At 43.4% G+C, this 19,289-nt stretch overlaps 1 long non-coding RNA gene across 2 annotated transcripts in view; it reads right to left on the minus strand.

Moving 5' to 3' along the window:
- The window catches only part of LOC137614752 (uncharacterized), a 35,776-nt gene extending 17,914 nt beyond the window's left edge, over positions 1-17,862 (minus strand). For both annotated transcript variants that reach the window (XR_011039148.1, XR_011039149.1), the window contains exons 1-2: positions 17,748-17,862; positions 12,302-12,438 (exon numbers count right to left, since the gene is read on the minus strand). This is a non-coding gene — a long non-coding RNA (uncharacterized lncRNA). The remainder of the gene's footprint in view (positions 1-12,301; positions 12,439-17,747) is intronic.
- Positions 17,863-19,289: the final 1,427 nt, after the last annotated feature.

Here is a 19,289-nt window from a genome sequence, read left to right on the forward strand (position 1 = left end):
AGGGGTTTGACCTACCTCGTCGGAAGCCCCTGCCACAATGACGTCGACGATAGACAGAGGATCAACCTCTGCTACCGTCGGCGACTGTTTGACAGAAGCCTCCAACCTGATTATATCAAAACAGGGCTTCCTTGGAGGGCGAACCCTGAAGCCCCAAGGAAGCCCAAAGCTGCAACAAATCATTGTTAGAAACATTATCATAAATATCCTCCCCGGGGGAGGAGGAGGAGCTGCCTCGCTATGGGAGGCAACTCCCTCTCCCGAACCCCAAGGTTGGTGAACGTAAGTACGACCTACGCTACCACTTGACGGCCTCTCAGGAGAGACCGATCGAGTGGGAGCTTTGTAGGAGGTTCGGGCTACGGATGAAGAGTCCTTGGGATTTTCTCTCTTCAAGGAAACCCCTGGAGGAGAAATATCCCGTTTGGACTTCTTCTTCCGGCGCCGGGAAAACCTCTCCCACTGGGAGGTAGACCACTCCCTACACTCACCACATACTTTATTTCTTTCACACCGTTGGCCCCTGCAATAAGGACATAAGGTGTGAGGGTCTGTGTCCACCGCCGACATAAACGTTCCGCGAGGGTGGTCAGGTAAGCCGGGACACTTCCGCATGGTAGAGGCCAACTTCCAAACACACTGAAAAGAAAAAGCAAAAAACAAAGATCAAAGGCTGTCATATAAGGGAGGGTGGGAGCAGACACATCTGATCGTCACCCAAGCCAAAATCACAGGTGTGTGAGGGGGGGAGGGGTAGCAAGCTACCCCTCCCTACCCCCTTGAGCGAAGAAGAATTGTTTAGTAATCTCAGTGTTGTCAGGTGTATGAGGACAGAGGAGAATCTGTAAAGAATAGGCCAGACTATTCGGCATATGTGTAGGAAAAGAGAAAGAACTGTAACTAGAGAGAAGGATCCAATGTAGTACAGTACTGTCTGGCCAGTCAAAGGACCCCATAACTCTCTGGCAGTAGTATTTCATCGGGCGGCTATTAAATTAAACAGAACTTTGAATATCATTGAATAGCAGAGTTGTTAAACCCACAATAAATTCATAATGTTATAAGAGTGAAAAATTTGGATATAAGAGTACAGTAGCTTTATGGGAAATTGCACCATTGAAACTGTATCCCATAATTCAAAAGTAATTTGTATTTTTTTTTATGGGAAATTGCAGAATTAAAACTGTATCCTATAGTTCAAAAGTAATTTGTATTTTTCTTGATTATAAAAACTTGGGTTCTTTATAGGTTTATGCTTTCAGCAAAGCTGGATACGGCTGAATAAAACTTAATGAGGCGGTGGCAGTTGAGGGTGGCGTGTAAGGACCGCCCACCAAATAGACCACTGAGCTCCAACTTTGACCCTAAATTTAGGCCTTGCGGGTTTCTTGAGGCAGGAAGTGTAGCTTAAAGAACTCAAGGTTTGTAAACTGGTATTTAGAAAAAATAAAAATTACCCTAAAAATTTAATTGTTCTTCTAAGAATTTAATAAACCTTTGTCCTTTAATTGGAGGGAGGTAGTCCCTATAACTGCCTAGCTTACTTTCTGGGGCTTTGTCCAAGCACTTTGGTCCTCTAAAAGGACGGAAGTTAGGAGTTATGACTCACATCAACCTCCAAACGACATGGGCATGAAGATGAGGCAGGTGTTATGCTTGGTCACTACCAGGGAATGGTAGACAGACAAGAAAGAACCTACATCTGCTTGGAAGATATGTTGTCTGAATGTGTGTTTATTTATGAGAAATGGGTTTGCTTACATGTGAGCAATGAATTCCTTCCCTTTGTCTGGGAGAATGGAGGAGGTACAAATAAACAAAATTTATTTGTTAAGAAAAGTTGCTCGATCATGTGGCTTCCTCCGTTTAGTGTCAGATCCATCAAATGAAGGAGTGACTTTGTCACCACAAGCAAAGGGAAGAAAAATAAGGGCTACTTGATCTTACCTATCCTTGTAGACGACTTATATTCCGACCACTATGGTTGGTTCAATTGAGAGGAACAAGGACCATTTGACTATCAAGCAAAAGGGCAACGCCCATGCGAGTGCGAGTGCCCAAGAGATCGCTTAACAAAGGAACATTTCAAGTAGATCACTGTCAAGTCATGAGATTGGCTGCAAGCAACTGCTTCTGTAAAATCAGGATGAAATCTTGCCCTCGTTAGGATGGGAGTTGGCCGTGCATGTCCGTCTATGGACCGGTAAACACTAGAGTAACCAGCTACCTCAAGCGGATAAAAGCATTACAGAAAACCTCCCAAGCTGATCGCTGTCAAGCAAACGATCGGTTGCAAGCAACTATTTCCAATAGACAAGATTGAGACTGTGTGCCTAAGTCAGGTTACTGACCAATAAACACACAGAAAAATTTCCTCTGTAGAAGGTATATGTTCCCCTCAATCTTATGGCAGGAATCCCATGTTTTAGGTACCCACGGGCAGGCCAAAGACTGGGGAGCAACCTGGATGGTTTGTTGCACCCAAACTCCATCAGTTAACATCGATAAATAATTGTAAATGAGACCTCCTCCTTCCTGGTGATAGGTATAGCTAAGAAAAGAGGTACTGTAGATGCTTCCCAATCGAATTAACTGGAATAAGCTCCGATTGTTCCCTCTCAAGGGAACAGACTCGCTTTGTATAGTTTTGAAGTCTAAGTACTTTTGATACTTACATGTATGATCCATAGATATTAGGGAGGGCTTGACTGGGATGGAGGAGGAGCCCACTTGAGAGCAGACTTCCTATGTCTGGGGTTCATGGAAAGGCAGTGGTTCTTGTAGAACCTGACTTTTCTCAGGAGATACAACATTGGCTGATAGAGCTAATGATGCATTGGAACAAGATTCTAATTTGTCTGGATCCAGGCATCAATTGGCTTAACCCAAGATTGTCCTTTACATACAAAGGAACGTCAGTAGGTTCTGCATGATGGTAACTTGCCCTTGCTACTCTTCACGAGCGTACATCCATGTGCCCACGTGGCTAGCACATGCAACTGGTGAAACGAACAACCTTCGTTGGCAGTATTAGCTCACCAGCTCACATGTGAATGTGTCAAATCACAAATGCCCTGCCTTAGGATAAGTGATCGTACATTAGCTTAAGCATCGTGAACGCATTTGTGTTTGTCAATGTGCAACATAATTGCTCAAAAGGAGTTGATCGTTCACGAGCAGTAGCATCCTGAATATGTTCGCAAGCATGCAGGCACCCACGAGAAGCTCATGCAGCTGGCAAAGAGAAAGTGTGTTGAAGCTCACCTGTAAGCAAACACTTATCTGCCATCGCTTGTGAACGTAAGAGCAAGCTGATTCTATCCCGTTAAGAGTAGAGGCTTGGGCCAATAACCACGAACGGTTATATTTCATGACACTCGTTGTACCCTGAGGCATGGTGGGCTGAGGCAGAGATGGAAAGGGGTCAGATGCCAAGACCATGTGTGTGCTACAAAGAGCTCTCTATCACATAGGGAGAAGATGTCTGAGGCATTAAATCCATAGAATTATGTCTCAAGAATGGTCGTACACCAGGAGAATGATGGTGAGAGGCAGTTAATGTAACCAGTCCGCAGGCATTACCATGAAGGTGCTTCAAAGAGCTCTCTATCCAGTAAGGAGTGGAGATCTGTGACAATAACCCAGCAAGGTTATGTCTCATGAGACTTGTTGTGCACTGGTGAGTTGATGGTGAGAGGCGGCAGCCACAAGAAATCTGAAGGTATCTCCATCTGTGGCCATAACTTTGAAGGATTATGTCTCATGAGCCTTGTTGTAGCGGGATCTGGCTAATAAAGGTGAGCACGCATACATACACCGAAGTAGCGTTTGTCAGAACCTCAATATGGAGGTGTGAGGGAGTAGTGTGCAGGCCGTTGTCAACGAGAGGAGTTAGCCCACGCATTTCACAAATGCTTAGTGACTGGATGCACAATACTGCAAAAGACTCTCCCACATGACTAGGTTCTGTGCGTTCACTTGCAAAAGCTGCACGAGATGAAGCATGAACTCTAATCAGCGCTCCCGCAGGAGGTTGACGAGTAGCCTTGCATGCTCCTTCAGGAGGATGCACAAGCTCGGATGGTGGCAAGCAAGGCTCAGAAAGCTTTCCTGCGTGCAGACGCACAGAAGAAAAGGCAGGCTCTTCCCCGTAAGGGAAGGAAGCCCGAAGTGGAGGTCCCGAATGGCCTATCTTCACAAAGCTCAGAGAGCTTTGTTGTGCCTGTAGTGAAAGGTGTTGGTCACAGGCATCACCATCTGCGGCTTCAGGGTTATAGCTCACAGGACCCGGAAGAGGCAGCAACCACAAGCGGTCGGCAGACATCACCATCAAAACACTGAAGGGTTATCACTCACGAACCTCATTGTGCACTAAGGGCACAAAGGGAGATGCATTGACTGACATGCATCACCATCTGCCGGAATAATTCTGAAAGGGTGTAGATCATGAGACTTTTTGTGCACTAGGGGTACGATGGGAGAGGTGGCGACCACAAGCGGTCAGCATAAATCACCATCTAGGTGCTCCAAAGAGCAAATACTCCAAAGAGCTCGAAAGAGACATTGATGAATCAAGCATTTGTTTCCAAAACCCCGATGAGGGCTCACCACACAGGTGAGGAGGGCCTTGCTCATGAACAAGAAAGGTGCACAACACTGGGTGGAGAAGCTGATGCTTCTTATGCTTCAAGACCTCAACGCGTTGAGTGAACTCAGGTTGAGGGTGCGCCACGTAATCAGCAAGCATAGAAGTCTGACAGTGGTCAGCTTCTGGGTCATATCGAAAGGATCACCTGACTGGTAGTGACTGGTAGTCTGCAACTGATCATGTTTATGCATTGGATCTGCATGAACGAATGGAAGAGCAGATATGAAGGGTGCTGAAACTAAGTTCACAAGAAGCTCTGGAGGGTCACCCAGAATCTTGGATGGGAAGACCATGAATAACCCCTGGGAAGGCAGCTGTGCCCTACGACTGTTCCCTTAACTGTAGCATCTCCAAAGGCTGTTCCTTAAAGGGGAGACCCAAAAGCCATAAAGAAGGAGAGTTGCGCATGCGGCAACAAGAGAGAGTTCCCCAGTATAGGGGAAATGACAGTTTCTGCACCTAAGAGTTGTCCAGGGTTCACTCGATCACCACTCTTACCCATTCGTCCATCGGAAGAGAACTAACAAGCAGAGAAAACGCGGAGGGAATGAGACACCAAAGTAAGAAGTTGGGAGTACTTCTCCCGTCATCTACTGAACTGCTCTCACTGGAAGGATGACTGACTACACCCTGAAAAAGTAAATAACCATTGATGTAAATAGACAATTTTATGTAAAGAGCTGACAAGGGGAGAGACATGCAGCAAGTCTTCACCCTACAGAGCCAAAAGCAAAAGTGACGTCATATAACCCACTACCTCCCGCTAATTAGCGGCAGACTGTTATACTAGTTTCAGCTTTGCCCAAAGTATTATATCCATAGTAAAGATCAAAAGAGTTTGTATTAGGTGGAACACAGGGAGTTTAGCAAACATAACCACACACACATTACCTATGCTATGACTCCAGGTCTTTCTCTTTACTTACCAATGGGTTTCAAATGCCTGGAATAGCCTGTCTGATCCTAAAACTGTTTCACATGCAAACTTATAATAAAAACATTGGCCCATCTAACAAATATGTTATTTTCATTAGTAAAATAAATTTTTGAATATACTTACCCGATAATCATGTAGCTGTCAACTCTGTTGCCCGACAGAATTCTATGGAGGGATACGCCAGCTATCACAATACTAGAAGGGGGTGTTCTTACCAGCGCCACCTGTGGCCAGGTACTCAAGTACTTCTTGTTGACACCTCCTCAATTATTCCTCGGTCCCACTGGTTCTCTATGGGGAGGAAGGGAGGGTCAATTAAATCATGATTATCGGGTAAGTATATTCAAAAATTTATTTTACTAATGAAAATAACATTTTTCAATATTAAACTTACCCGATAATCATGTAGCTGATTCACACCCAGGGGGGTGGGTGAAAACCAGTGTACAAGATTAAAGGATAGCTAAGTATCCCATATTTCATATAACAGTTATCTCAAATAACAATGAAATAATAAGTACCTGGTAAGGAAGTCGAATTGAACCGTTACTCTGTCTCTTTTTTAAGTTCGACTTCCTTACTGAGCGCAGCGTTCCTCTTGGAGGCTGAATCAACCCAAAGGTGCTAAAGTATACAGGGCTGCAACCCATACTAAAGGACCTCATCACAACCTTTAACCTCGGCGCTTCTCAAGAAAGAATTGACCACCCGCCAAATCAACAAGGATGTGGAAGGCTTCTTAGCCGACCGAACAACCCATAAAAAGTATTCAAGAGAAAGGTTAAAAAGTTATGGAATTATGGGAATGTAGTGGCTGAGCCCTCGCCTACTACTGCTTTCGTTGCTACGAATGGACCCAGGGTGTAGCAGTACTCGTAAAGAGACTGGACATCTTTGAGATAGAATGATGCGAACACTGACTTGCTTCTCCAATAGGTTGCATCCATAACACTCTGCAGAGAACGGTTCTGTTTGAAGGCCACTGAAGTAGCCACAGCTCTCACTTCATGTGTCCTTACCTTCAGCAAAGCAAGGTCTTCTTCCTTCAGATGAGAATTTGCTTCTCTAATCAGAAGCCTGATGTAGTAAGAAACTGAGTTCTTAGACATTGGTAGAGAAGGCTTCTTGATAGCACACCATAAGGCTTCTGATTGTCCTCGTAATGGTTTTGACCTTCTTAAATAGTACTTAAGAGCTCTAACAGGGCAAAGTACTCTCTCTAGTTCGTTCCCCACCATGTTGGACAGGTTTGGGATCTCGAACGACTTAGGGCAAGGACGGGAAGGAAGCTCGTTTTAGCAAAAAAAAAACGAGCCGCAAGGAACATGTAGCCGTTTCAGATGTGAAACCTATGTTCCTGCTGAAGGCGTGGATCTCACTTACTCTTTTACCTGTTGCTAAGCACACGAGGAAAAGAGTTTCTAATGTGAGGTCCTTAAAAGAGGCTGATTGGAACGGTTCAAATCCTGATGACATTAGGAACCTTAGGACCACGTCTAGATTCCAGCCTGGAGTGGACAACCGACGTTCCTTTGAGGTCTCAAAAGACCTAAGGAGGTCCTGTAGATCTTTGTTGGAGGAAAGATCCAAGCCTCTGTGGCGGAAAACCGCTGCCAACATACTTCTGTAACCCTTGATCGTAGGAGCTGATAGGGATTTTACGTTCCTTAGATGTAACAGGAAGTCAGCAATCTGGGTTACAGTGGTACTGGTTGAGGAAAACTACATTGGCCTTGCACCAGCTTCGGAAGACTTCCCATTAAGACTGATAGACTCTGAGAGTGGATGTCGTCCTTGCTCTGGCAATCGTTCTGGCTGCCTCCTTCGAAAAGCCTCTAGTTCTTGAGAGACTTTCGATAGTCTGAAGGCAGTCAGACGAAGAGCGTGGAGGTTTGGGTGTACCTTCTTTACGTGAGGTTGACGCAGAAGGTCCACTCTAGGAGGAAGAGTCCTGGGAAACGTCGACCAGCCATTGCAGTACCTCGGTGAACCCTTCTCTCGCGGGTCAGAGGGGAGCAACCAACGTCAACCGTGTCCCTTTGTGAGAGGCGAACTTCTGAAGTACCCTGTTGACAATCTTGAACGGCGGGAATGCATACAGGTTGAGATGGGACCAATCCAGCAGAAAGGCATCCACGCGAACTGCTGTTGGGTCTGGAATCGGAGAACAATACAAGAGGAGCTTCTTGGTCATCGAGGTAGCGAATAGAACTATGGTTGGCAGACCCCACAGGGCCCAAAGTCTGCTGCAAACATTCTTGTGAAGGGTCCACTCTGTGGGGAAGACCTGACCCTTACGGCTGAGGCGATCTGCCATGACATTCATATCGCCCTGAATGAGCCTCGTTACCAGCGTGAGCTTTCGATCTTTGACCAAATGAGGAGGTCCCTTGCGATCTTGAACAACTTCCTCGAATGAGTCCCTCTGCTTGGAGATGTAAGCCAAGGCTGTGGTGTAGTCGGAGTTCACCTCCACCACCTTGTAAGCTGGAGGGACTTGAAGTTTATCAAGGCCAGATGAACTGCCAACAACTCCTTGCAATAGATGTGAAGTGTCCTTTGCTCCTGATTCCATGTTCCCGAGCATTCCTGTCCGTCCAGTGTCGCACCCCAGCCCGTGTCCGATGCGTCCGAGAAGAGACGGTGGTCGGGGGTCTGAACAGCCAAAGGTAGACCTTCCTTGAGAAGAATGCTGTTCTTCCACCACGTTAGAGTAGACCTCATCTCTTCGGAAACAGGAACTGAGCCCGTCTCTAGCGTCATGTCCTTTATCCAGTGAGCAGCTAGATGATACTGAAGGGGGCGGAGGTGGAGTCTCCCTAACTCGATGAACAGGGCCAGCGATGAAAGTGTCCCTGTTAGACTCATCCCCTGCCTGACTAAGCATCGGTTCCTTCTCAGCATGCTCTGGATGCATTCTAGGGCTTGGAAGATCCTTGGGGCCGACGGACAAGTCCAAAAAGCTCGACTCTGAAGATCCATACCCAAGGAAACAATGGTCTGGGATGGAACGAGCTGAGACTCCTCAAAATTGACCAGGAGGCCCAGTTCCTTGGTCAGATCCATAGTCCATTTGAAAATCTCCAGACAGCGACGACTTGTGGGAGCTCTTAAAAGCCAGTCGTCTGACGGAGCCGGACACAAGATCATGATACTGCTGCACAGTCTGTAAACTGACAATCATGGGCAAGCGAGGAAGTACAGTGACAACCCGAATCTGTCTAGACTATCTGGGTCATACAGACAACTCCTTAACGGGTTGCTGAGGTTGCCGCACTGCGTCACAACAAGTCCCTTCTGTTGGTTGTTGAACGTCTTCCCCGTGACACATTGACTCCGTAAACAAAAATCCTCTAACAAGGACTAAGCTTGGACTGCATGTCATGCAACACAGCTCAAGGTCTATGGGAGCAGGTGTGGTAACAGACGGGATTAGCGGCTGAAGTGAAACCATTACCTTCCCTGTAAGCATGTTATGCTTAAATAAAAGTCCATAAGAGGTTATGCAGCTAAAGGCTCCCTCCAAATGACAAAGTCCTCAAGGGAATATCAGAAGGAGGGAGAAAAGAACTTTCTCATCTACAGGGACCTTATCCTAGAAAAGCTAAGTTCTCTGAGTGAGGGTTCACTGGTGCAAAAGCAGCAGACTAGAAGGCAACGTTATGAAACTGCTTGACAGTCTAGTGAGTTGGCAACAACCCAAGATATGTTGAGAAGCATGCGGTAAGGTATGCAGAGCATGATGAATGCAGAGTATGCTGTATGCAGAGCATGCTGTATGTAGAGCATGTTGTATGCATAGCATGCTGAAAGCAGAGCATGCTGTATGCAGAGCATGTTGTATGCAGAGCATGCTGAATGCAGAGCATGCTGAATGCTGAGCATGTAGTAAGCAGAGCCTGCTGTAAGCAGAGCCTGCTGTAAGGAAAGCAGAGCGTGTGCATGGCGTTTAACATTTCTCAGAAATTCCATGACCAGTGCTAGAGTGCTTTATGCATGCTTGCATGGGATTTAAAAAATCAACATAATGTTTACCTTACATTCATAACTCATGATTCATATTGTTGCCATGGTTAGAAAATGGAGGTAAGGTATGCTGAACAGCAGAGTCAGAACGAGCTGGAACAACAACAGTGGAAGGTGCAGAATCAGGGTGCACGGGTTGAGCTCGGTGCAGCAGCTGAGGAGACTGACTCAAAGGTGGAAGAGGTTGTACCTCCACCGAGAGTTGCACCACCGGTGGAGCAGCCAGGGGAGGAGGAGGAAGAGTGGGGTAATCCTCCTGATCCCAAACCGAAGGTTGCCTTAAAGAAGGCTGAGGCTGAACAACACTGGGAACAGCGAACACAGAAAGAGGTTCAACATCGTACGCCTGGCAGAAGGTGCTGCGACTGGGTGCAGCGAGTGCAGGCGGGTTGAGCACAGGCTGAAAGGGTGCAGGGGAGGTGCAACACTCTCAGCCCGACACTCACACAACAGGTCCGAAAGCTGTGCTTGCATGGACTGTAGTAGAGTCTACAACATCGTACGCCTGGCAGATGGTGCTGCGACTGGGTGCAGCGAGTGCAGGCGGGTTGAGCACAGGCTGAACGGGTGCAGGGGAGGTGCAACACTCTCAGCCCGACACTCACACAACAGGTCCGAAAGCTGTGCTTGCATGGACTGTAGTAGAGTCTACAACATCGTACGCCTGGCAGATGGTGCTGCGACTGGGTGCAGCGAGTGCAGGCGGGTGCAGCACAGGCTGAACGGGTGCAGCCGGTTGGTGCACCACCGGTGCAGGCGGGTGCAGCACAGGCTGAACGGGTGCAGGCGGTTGGTGCACCACCGGTGCAGGAGGAGGAGGAGGTGCAACACTCTCAGCACGACACTCACGCATCAGGTCCGAAAGCTGTGCTTGCATGGACTGTAGTAGAGTCCACAACATCGTACGCCTGGCAGGTGGTACTGCGATCAGGCGGAGCGAGCATAGGGGGGGGGGAGTGTAGGCGCACTCTCAGCCCGACAAACTGATGACTGAGGAGAGACAGAGCTAACCCAATGACTGCATCCGGGTTGTTGAACTTTACTTCGTACGTCTGGCATAGGTCTGGACTTTACGTTTAAGAGGTCTTGAGACCTGAGACCAGCGTAACTCTGCCTTTATTTTCTCCTCTAAATCTCTTCTGCAGACGAGCAAAATAAGGGCTCAATCGTCTGCGGGTGGGAGTGACGGTCTCGGTAAGACACGCCCACAACCACCGAGGATACTTCTGTGCGCCGATCAAGGCCTGCCGAACCCTTATGCCCTTCGACATTGCTTCTCCCCTGGGCTTGGGAGCTTGCAAGAGGTCCCGGACTGGGAGGACGACTGGCGCGCACAAAAGTACCCTCACGCATAACACTGACATACTTTGCACTAATCACTTATCACTTTGATTTCTGTTTGCACTTATTTCACTGAACTCGAAACTTTAAGTGGTTTGTACCTGAAACACGCAATTCTATCCTTCTCAAAAGTTAGTAATTGCGAAAACAGAATTACAATGTAACAGAAAAATCTAATGAAAGAAAATTCAGTGGCTGGAAAGAGACTAAACACTAGATCACTCTAGAAACGTTTAGTTTCTTCCCCTAAAGAGACTAGGGATAAGAGCAAAACGATAACGACGTTACTCGTACGCCTGGCAGGCTTGAGGGAAACGTTTATCCTCTTTCTCCCTCCGTCTCTATCTCTCTCTCTCTCTCTCTCTCTCTCTCTCTCTTGACTTAGAACCTGAGAGAAGAGCCCAATCATATATATCGTTAAAACATATTATTGTTAAAGGAAAAAACTGAAATATTTCCCAAAAAGAAAAGTTCCTTATTAGGATCAAAACCATTAAGTTAAGAAAGAATGAACAAAACGCTAGAAACGGTTACTCTTTATTGCAATGTGAAACCGTGAACATTCTTTCTCTATCGTAACGATAGAGTGCAAGTTGAAACGTTCTGAACGTCAACAACTGCCGAGACAAACAAAACGTTAGTTCAACTTTGAAAAAATACGAGACTATCAAAGAAATTCTTTCAAAGACATTAAAATAGCATAATATGTTAACAGGTAAAACCGAAATGACGGGCTCACGATAATTAACTTCGGTACCAAGAAAAGACCGCCTACTATTAGGAAGGTCGAATATAAACAAATATAAAAATTAATTATAATAAGTTTATAATAAAAGGAAGTTAATCGAAGAGGCCTATAAGAGGCGGAGAGATATAAAATAAATCTATAACTTTTGTTAAGCAAAATTAAGAAAGAGAGTCTATACTCTCTTAGACACCAACACTTCCGTCTAAGGGAAGGGTCGGCCATTGAAAGGTGAACGAGAGTTCATACTCTCTTCGTCACCATAATTAATCAAATTAATTCCAAAAGCTAACTAAGCTAATATAGAAGTTTCCAGTAAAGCGACAGCCGAAATCAAAGAGAAATACTTCACCAAAGTCGTGAAAATACTCCAAGAACATAAGCGTATCCCAGAACGTCTTGTCAGAAGCACGACAGAGGAATAATTGAGGAGGTGTCAACAAGAAGTACTTGAGTACCTGGCCACAGGTGGCGCTGGTAAGAACACCCCCTTCTAGTATTGTGATAGCTGGCGTATCCCTCCATAGAATTCTGTCGGGCAACAGAGTTGACAGCTACATGATTATCGGGTAAGTTTAATATTGAAAAAGCAATTTCTCCTTACCAAAAATTAAGAGGTCGAAGCCTGATGTCTTTCAGTAGCTACGGGACTATTTATTGGAGTCCATTTTCTACTATTAGGTGAAGGTATAATGCAGTTGCTTCCAGCATGAAGTTGCGGAGCTGCCCGTGCTTCTTGTTCTGTTGAATTAATATATTTGTATAAATGTAACAGTCAAATATCAAAAAATAAAATGGTATACAATTGACATTAAAGATACTTTTTACCTGGTGAATGAACATATATAGAGGGGATTAAAACATGACTCTTTTACTCCTAAACAGAGAACATATCTCCCACCATATATAATCATAACCAATTACCCACTCCAGCTTAATAAAATGTATAAATCAAATCCCCATGTGGGATCATTAACAAGTATTTGGTCTCCTGCTCTATGCCACCATACATCTACACACCACACAAGGGTCTTCCTCAATTCTATTTTTACTCCCAACCTTTGATTTATTCACTGAAATGCTAATGGCAGCCCCAAGAAAAGGCGCTTAGATAGCAACTAGGAAAAATATATATTTACCCTTCCATTCTATATTTACTGTAATAGCTCAAATATGACAATGTAGGGTAGGGTAGGCAAGGTAAGCTAAGGTAAGGTTTATGTTATGTTGTTAGGGTAGGGTAGGGTAGGGTAGGGTAGATAGCCTAAGGGTAACTAAAGGTAGGTATAGTAAGGATAGGTATGGTAAGAGTAGGTAAGCACAGGTATGAGGTATAGTAAGAGTTAGTTAAGTAAAGGTAAGGTAGGGTAAGGTAAGGTAGGGTAAGGTAAGGTAGGGTAGGGTAGGGTAGGGTAGGGTGGGGTAGGGTAAGGTAAGGTAAGGTAAGGTGAGGTAAGGTGAGGTGAGGTAAGGTAAGGTAATGTAGAGTAGGGTAAGGTAGGGTAGGGTAAGGTAATGTAAGGGTAGGGTAAGGGAAGGGAAGGGTAGGGTAGGGTAGGGTAGGGTAGGGTAGGGTAGGGTAATGTAAGGGTAGGGTAATGTAAGGGTAGGGTAATGTAAGGGTAGGGTAGGGTAGGGTAGGGTAGGGTAGATAGCCTAAGGGTAACTAAAGGTAGGTATAGTAAGGATAGGTATGGTAAGAGTAGGTAAGCACAGGTATGAGGTATAGTAAGAGTTAGTTAAGTAAAGGTAAGGTAGGGTAAGGTAAGGTAGGGTAAGGTAAGGTAGGGTAGGGTAGGGTAGGGTAGGGTGGGGTAGGGTAAGGTAAGGTAAGGTAAGGTGAGGTAAGGTGAGGTGAGGTAAGGTAAGGTAATGTAGAGTAGGGTAAGGTAGGGTAGGGTAAGGTAATGTAAGGGTAGGGTAAGGGAAGGGAAGGGTAGGGTAGGGTAGGGTAGGGTAATGTAAGGGTAGGGTAATGTAAGGGTAGGGTAATGTAAGGGTAGGGTAGGGTAGGGTAAGGTTAGTGAAGGGTAGGGTAAGGTTAGTGAAGGGTAGGGTAAGGGTGGGTTAGCTAAGTTAAGATTAGGTGAGGTACGGTAAGGATAGGATAGCTAAGGTAAGGGTGTAAGGTAGGGTAAGGTAAGGTAGGGTAAGGTAAGGGTAGGGTAAGGTAAGGGTAGGGTAAGCAAGGGTAGGGTAAGTTTGGGTAAGGTAAGGTTAAGTTTGGGTAGGGTAAGGGTAAGGTAAGAGCAGGTAAGGTAAGAGTAGGTAAGAGAGTATGTAAGGTGAAGGCAGGCAAGGTAAGAGTAGGTAAGGTCAGGTCAGGCAAAGTATGCACAGTATATGTAAATTATGTGTGGGTAAAGTATGGTTAGGAAAGGTAAGATTATATAAAGTATAGGTATGAAAGGTAAGGGTAGGTAATGTGAGAGTCATTAAGGTTAGATGAGGTAAGGTAGGATGAGGTAAGGTAGGGTAAGATGAGGTAAGGTAGGATGAGGTAAGGTAGGGTAAGATGAGGTAAGGTAGGATGAGGTAAGGTAGGATGAGGTAAGGTAGGATAAGATAAGGTAAGGTAGGATGAGGTAAGGTAGGGTAAGATGAGGTAAGGTAGGATGAGGTAAGGTAGGATGAGGTAAGGTAGGATAAGATAAGGTAAGGATAGGTAAGGTAAAGTGAGGTTAGATTAAGTAAGGGTAGGTAAAGTGAGGTTAAGTAAAGTAAGGTTAGTTAAAGTGAGGTTAAGCAAGGTAAGGTAGTTAAGAAAAGGGTATGTAAGGTAAGAATGGGTATGATAGGGGGCAGGCAAAGTGAGGTTAGGTAACTACAATATAAACAAGAGAGAGTATTTTGTAATTTTATTTTTGTAATTATGCTCAGTGGATTTTGAGAAAGCATTTGATAGCATTTCACGTAGTATGCTAAAAAATATATGAGGCACTATGGGATACCAGAAAAGAGTGTAAACCTGATAATGGTTATGCATAAGTGGAACTTGATGGTAGTCTTACAGATACATTTGAGGTCAAGACTGGAGTACTACAGGGTGGAATACTATCCCATCTGTTGTTTATCATGGTGATTGATTATGTTATGAACAAGGTAATGTAAGGAATGAATAATGGCATTCACTGTTAAGTGGATCAGAGATTATGTGATCTTGAATACGCAGATGATATAGTTCTAATCGTTTCTACAATGGTTGAAATACAGGAAATGATTGATAGGTTAGTAATGGAGGGGAGAAAGATTGGATTGGTGATCAACTAGAGAAAGACAGAGATCATGCATATTTAGAGTGGTGATAAGATGGACTGCCTTATTGACGGAATTATATTAACCAACTCAAACTCTTTCAAATGTTAAGGAACCGGTTTTATTGTAGTTTATTACAGGGCAATGTAACACAGTAAAAAAAACTACTTTACCTTATAGAAAAAATTACGCTCTCTTCGAAAATGACACTCGTTGCCGTCGCAAATGGATAGTTTCAGAAATATATATATATATCTATATCCTACGGTAATGGGAGGACCCCCAGTGGGAACTCGGGGTTTAGGGTGGGGAAATGATGTATAACCGTAAAACAAGCATTTTCTTCTCTATACAGCTCTGTTCAAGTCTATTACATGATTACTCATGTAATATCCCCCTATACATATTACTTTTGACCCTAGAATTAGTAGTTTTATTATCCTATACCTTATAAAATCAACTCATTTTATATTCCCATTCAACATTATTTATCATACATCTCATTTTATCTTCCTATATTGGTTATATTCCTTTTATTTCTTTGTCACACCCAGAATTCACATAAATACTTGCTCTATACAAGTTTCCCTATCCAGTTCATTCACGTTTACCCTCTAGACTCCGTTGTTTTCCCGTTAACCAATCACGATCCTATACGTATTCAAAGTTTACACAAGGGGGTTGTCAGTTAATATTTCCCTATCCCCTTCCTTTACCTCTTTAAGTGGTCTATTCATATCCCTTCCACCAGATCCTTTTCGCTAGAAACCTTTGTCCTAGTAAGGAGTCCGTCATTTCAAGTGAGATTTATTTTTTCGTATTTTGCGATGGAGGAAGTTATAGAAACTTGTAACGGCTGCAGTATTCCATACCTAAAAGCATTTGCTAAATTCCATGGTGATTTTTATGATTCTTCATCCAATGTTGATAACTTCCTCAAAGTACACGATGTAATTCCTCACCGTTTACAGTGTCCCAAGTGCCGTTCCCTCCTATCTTACAAGAAAGACATTCACGTGTTTTAATGTAATACCGAAACCAAGATACCTAAAACCAAAAAGAGACGTCGGTGTCGTTATACCGTTACTTCTTATAAAGGCACATTTTTGGGAAAAAGTCGCCTACCCCCATGGAAGATAATATTATTTAAAGTAAAGCCGTCAGTCTCACCCTCCCGTGTCCCGCAAGTTTCGACGTCCCCTTCATAAAGGTAAGTCATTCAACTAAAGTCATTATATGTGTTTTGTGACCTGTTAACTTCTAGGTTAGGTTAGGTGGGTTTGTTAGGTTCTGTACCCTTTATTACCTTTTTATATATTGTGTAAAGTGTATAAGAACAATTCATTAAAATACATATGATAATATTACCGTAGCATTGCTACCATTAGCAATGCCTTTCTAACGTTGTTAACATTGTGTATAATTGGTAACGTTGCTAACATTCCTAGTACATACGTGAGTTTTGTGACCTGGGAACCCCTAGGTTAGGTTAGGTGGGTTTGTTAGGTTCTGTACCCTTTTTGTACTTTTTAAATATTGTGTAATACTTATGTGGAAAAATTATCTAAAATACGTATGGAAATATCTAGCATTACTATCGCTAGTAATGTCATCGTACCGTTGGTAACGCTGTGTATCATTCGTATCATGGCTAATTTTACCGTTCTCAGTAAATACCTGAGGTTTGTGACCTGTCAACTACTAGGTTAGGTTAGGGGTGTTTGTTAGGTTCTGTACCCTTTTTGTACTTTTAATATATTGTGTAACCGGTAATATTACCATGACAGTCCCAGGCATCGCTGATAACACTGTGTATCATTGGTAACACTGCTAATGTTATCGTTCGCAGTACATTCGTGAGTGAAGTGACCCCGTTAAACAAGTGCTTATATTGAAATATTTCAACACATATAACTGCAGTGGTTATATTTAGCCATTTTAACAGATATATGTTTTCCTGTAGAAAATAACGTGATTTAACCGTTTTTCACCTTCATTTCATCCATAATAACAGCAACCAATTCGGCAACTTAAAGTTAGTCAAATTGGTTGATCTGTTTGTTTGCGGTTGATATGAAGGTCAAATTTGGTTAAATCATGTTATTTACTAAATGAAAACATATGATTTCTGTTCGAAATCACACCCTGTAATACAATACAACTTTACCAAGGAACCATCATTACCAGCAAGGGATCACTAGTTACAGAATTCAAGCAGACATTAGGGAGGGCAGAGCAAGCAATGGCCAGGCTAAAACAGTTTGAACGTCAAATTGAATACCAAATTACATCAAAATCCTAATATACATTTCACTTGTAAGATCGATATCAACTTGTGGGCACCAGTCGTGGTACAGCACTGTAACAACTGATGAAAAATTTCTTGTCTTTGAGAATAAAGCATTGAAAAGGATTTTGCGAATCTAATGGCAGCAGCTATAACAAAGGCTGCGGGAGATTGCATATGAGAATTGGGTTGAGCTCAAAGAGATGGCACAGGAAAGAGACATAAGACTTGAATTCACCGAGGAACTATGCATCCTACGGCTTCCAGAGCATTAAGATAATTTGGTTTGCTTTATTGCCTTATTAAATCCTATTTCAAAAACGCCCAAAGATACGCCCTACGCAAATCTGTACTGTTGTTAAGTACAGTATACTCTAAGGGTAGGCCTAATCTAGAAATATAGGCCTAGACTAAGATACACTTCTATCAGGCTAATCTCACACCAAGACTAAAAGACAAACATTAACTGTAAAATCATTTGAAAATCAGTAAAGTTATCGAGCAATACCTTCACAGTAAATGGAACAGAAGAATACGACAGCAAAGTTCAATATATATCGCCGTTCCTTGTTGACATGGAGGAGAAACAAACGACGGATGCGAGAGTCAAGACATTTTTCTTCCGAAATCTCAGGAACCTTTTTCGAATCTCACCCAAAACAAGGTTCCAACAATGTTCAGTCACATTTAACGCTTTTAACCTTCTTTATTCCCTAATCTCAATCATCTTGATCTAATTTGATTAAAATCTGAATAAAATTACTGGCATAAACTTGAACTAGAACTAACAGTAGTGAAGTTGATAATAGTAAAATAAATTTTTATTATTGAAAGATATATAGAAAGACTTCGAAAGAGAGAGAGAGAGAGAGAGAGAGAGAGAGAGAGAGAGAGAGAGAGAGAGAGAGAGAGAGAGAGAGAGAGAGAGAGAGCGAAGGAGATTCTTGAATAGGCCTACATAGAAATTACAATAATAATTTTTCTAAGAAGAGCACAAATTTGATGAAAATAATAGTTATTTTAATAATATAACCTGACTTTCCTTACTAATGTATATTTCATGCCATTTTCTATAGGTTCACTAAATATGAAATAATATAACTTGTTTTTTGTGCTTTCCATGTATACAAGAATTTCCTTTCTTTTATTTCGAATTATTTCTATATATCTTTCATTAATATTAATTCATTCTACTACGATGAAACTTACTACTGGTAGTTCTAATTCCCGTAATTTATTATTATTATTATTATTATTATTATTATTATTATTATTATTATTATTAATATTGTAAGGACACCGCTCCCTTCGTCGTCCAGAAAATCAACAAACTGTTTATTTATTTGAATTCTCCTTTCGCCACACCGTGGTTTCCCATGTATATGTATTGCGCTCTATCAGAGCTACATTTTGACATATGTATCATTTCATTACATGTTTCTGTTAACTCATAATTCGTATATTTGTAAGTGTAAGAAAACATATATTTTGGCGGGCAATTCAATCTGATTTGGCGCCAGCGCCATCCTACCTTTCCGTCCGCACCTTGTAATATACTCCCATGCACATTTGAATAAAGTATCAGTTGATCTTGTCTCACTGTCCTTACAACTGGTGACCCCGGAGTTGAAAGTAGCATCAGCGGTTTTGGCTTTGCCATTAACGGACTTATTACGGCCGTACTACCTTCTCGATACTCTGTTACCTTAGGCATGAGCCTGCCTTTGGTTCTCCCACACTTCGGTGCATGTAAGGCAGTAGGATGAGCTTAACCGACATATCAACTTCCCACCTCTTCACCGACTCCTCGTCTGGCCACGATGCAGGAAGCAACACGCCCATCGCACCCAACAGCCTCGCCTCCACGCCGAAAGTCAAACTGCCGCCCTTTTCTCAACACAACACCGCTTCCTGGTTCCTGAGAGCAGACGTACTCTTCCGCGTCGCTAGACTCAGCGACTCCTGCGCCAAGGCTGACATCGTTTTCACCTCCATACCTGAAGAGGTATTCGACAAGATTTCCCCATGGCTCGACGCCCAGGCCGGCCAA

This window comes from Palaemon carinicauda, chromosome 21 (assembly GCF_036898095.1).
Source record: "Palaemon carinicauda isolate YSFRI2023 chromosome 21, ASM3689809v2, whole genome shotgun sequence".
Classification (NCBI taxonomy): domain Eukaryota; kingdom Metazoa; phylum Arthropoda; class Malacostraca; order Decapoda; family Palaemonidae; genus Palaemon; species Palaemon carinicauda.